This window comes from Pagrus major, chromosome 24 (genome assembly GCF_040436345.1).
Source record: "Pagrus major chromosome 24, Pma_NU_1.0".
NCBI lineage: Eukaryota > Metazoa > Chordata > Actinopteri > Spariformes > Sparidae > Pagrus > Pagrus major.
In genome coordinates, this window is record NC_133238.1 from 11,755,062 (window position 1) to 11,758,360 (window position 3,299).

Below are 3,299 nucleotides of genomic sequence, written 5' to 3' on the forward strand. Positions count from 1 at the left end.
TATTTCTTCTACTATATACCTTATACAATTCATGTGGGTGACTTTCACTTGTACCAAAGTAATATTCAAACACAATATATTTATGGTAACGACTTTGTACGACAAAGATTACACTTACGAGTGTATACTTTGTAATTCAGATACAGTGACTAAGCAACCAAGACAGTTAGCATCTATATTTATCATCATAGGTAATATGTTAGAGTCACTATTATAGATACAGGGGCTGCAACTGTAACTGTCATATATGATGAAGAAAAAGCAGCAAATACTCACATTTCAGAGTCTGGAACCAGAAAATATTAAGTATTATTGGGTCTGTTGATCTTGTTTCAGCTCTAGATCCAATTAAAGTACCTACTGAGAAAGTCCACAAATCGTCTCATTATTTAAGTCCAGTTACCTCCTTTATTTGTTTTTATTTATAAAGTATTATTTGTAAGTATTTCTCATTTCTGTTGATTGTGTTTCGGCTCTAAATTCTACTAAACAACGCTCAAAAAAGACAGTAACATATTTTAATTAAGTGTAAATGTTTCATCCAATTCTATTAAGTAGGTTTAAGTTGAATATAAAGGGTTTAATTTAAGGCAAAGTTTAAAAAAATGAAAATAAATGAAATTATTACAGTACATTTATGTATAATACTTGAATAATTAACACTTTAAAACACATTATGTTCATAGAAGTTCCCCTTAACTACATAATATATATAATAATTTGAGGTTTATGTATAATTCTGCTTTAATTTACTAATAATTAGTAAACTTATGTTATAAAGTGAGAATTTACATGCAATTAAAATACTTAAAGTCTGTTTTAAGCATAATTGTACTTAGAAAATCCACAAATGTTAGTTTTTAAAGTTAAATGTACTTTTCTGCTTTTATTTCTATATCATATTAACTCTAATTGCCTTTTATAGCTCATCTCTGTTTCCCATCAGCTTAATGTACCAATTCAATATCTCATCAGTGTCTCAGTATTTAAGTGAGTTTGAAGGACACAAAAACATAGTAGCTAAAAATGGCCCAGACAGGTTTTTGGGATCAGCAGCTGTTTGCAGAAACAGGTGAGAGCCACACATACAATCTGCTCCGTCAACCAATCAGCATGCTTCTCCTTTTTCCCTGTGGGGTGTATTATTGTCCAGCTGCTCGGTTGTGTGTTGCTCTGCTGTTCAACGTCTTTAAAACAAACAGATAAATAGTAAGAAAATAATCCCTCGCTGCGTTTCCTGGAAGATAAATGGTGTCAGTTTGCTCACAGCCGCAATTAAAGAAAGGAGGCCGTTGCCGATGTGTCGGGATCAATGAGAGCTTACGTTGTTGAGTCTTATTTCTGCGGCCTGATAAAGTGAAAGGAGCGTGTGGAGTTTGGTAACATTTCTCCCGTGGGCAGCACTAAAGATAGATCAGACTACGCCACTTGTCGAGGAGTGTCTGACATGTAATTCAAGCAGAAGGGGGGAGAGAAGACTCTGCGTAAGAAAAGCTCTGCCGCTTCCCCTCAAGCCACAGTAGGTGAAGAAGAGCAAAGTCCTGAAACATGTTCTGCAAGTATGGGTTCAGATTTGTGGAGTATTTAGGGGGCGTGGGGAAATGACTGGGGTTGAATCATATGTTAGGGTTGCGCTGGTTAAGATATCTTGATTGTATCTGACTGTGGTAGCAACCTGTCAAACAAGGTAGCCACGCCTTGAAGCATACCCAGCTTTATCGTCTATTTCACTCTACACGGGACCTTTATTTACAAAATGGACATCATGCTTTAATGAAGAGGACTTGAAACTAGAGATTGAGACCATAAACACATTATGAAAATGTTTATTGAGCTTATAAATGAAGTGAGAAGTAGGGTCATTTTCTCATAAGCTTACATGCAATCACATCTTTTTGAAACCAGTGGGTTTTAGAATGTAAGTGAAGGTAGCGAGCGACCAACTAATGTTAAATGATCCCTGTTAGCAGTGACTCCAGCCAGTGTTTAAATGAGAATTAATAAAGTTTTAATGGATGACATAATGGACTTTGTTTTTATTGTTACATTTCAGTGTTTTGTTACAGTTTGGCTAACATGCTAGCTCGTGCAGAACGTGACAATCCATGTTTATTCTGCGTCACAAAATTGACATATTGGTTCGAAGTTATTTGATAAATGTGGGAATAATCTACTTTTTCAATTTATGATTGAAAACTTTCAAAATAAAAGTAGCAAATCCCATGTTTTCTATTCATAATTGTCTCTTTAAAGTGATGCTAAACACACTTTTGGACACTAAAACAAGCAACAAAAATACTTTTGGCTTGTAGATTTTTCTTCTCTTGCTTTAGCCTCAATAAAAATAACTTTTGTCTCATCTCATTTTTCTGCCCCCCTTGCACAAATAATTTCCATACACTCCCTCACCGTGGATCTTGAAGCCTCTGCACATACCGTGTTAGTTTAGATCAGATTTATTAAAAATGTTTGACATCAAACGTCGACCACGTTATAAACAGTACAGTATGTATTTATACAGACAGCACAGCTGGGTAACACAGTGAAGTCCTGCTCATACAGTATGTTGTTGTGTACAGTGACATCAGCTTGTGTTACCCAGTAGAGGGCAGTGTGTGTTTATGTGTGTCTGTCCATCAGTGTCATGTCGGGGGGGATTACTGCTTGGACGAATGGAGACAGTTAGTGGTGAGAGAGAGACACAATGTAAAAACACAAAACATCACATTTTCATTCAGAAAAATTAAACAAAAACAAAAAAAAACACATTCAAATGCATAAAATTATTCCATGAAGTTACAGAGCATCAGTCAGTTTTATATCAAAACAACAAACTATATAATATTTTATCGATATAAGTGATGAGAGGCTTCATTTCTTGCTGTGTGTTATTGGCTCCTGTGATTACGCACTAATACACCCAACAGTAGAGAAACGAGTAGCTACGCTGTGTCTTTGTGGCGTATTGATTGATTGCGGCGCTTAACGCTCCTGACATTGACAAGGCACCGGAGTTATTATTGGTCATGTCGAGTGAACAGTCCATTTTTTCACAATCTTTGCAGCGCTCGCAGGCTGAGTATGAAGGGAGAAAAAAAAGAAAACAAAGAGATCATGTCTCGTAGGTGTTGAATCGTCAGGGGACTGGACACACAGAGAGAGAGCGGTCATGTGTATTCCTGAGTAAATGGAGTTGGATGCTGATATGAAACAACAACAATAATGGAGGTATCTATTAACGCTAAGGCTCTCTTTCACTGTGATTAGAGGATGATTTTACAATAAGTGCTACAGGAGGG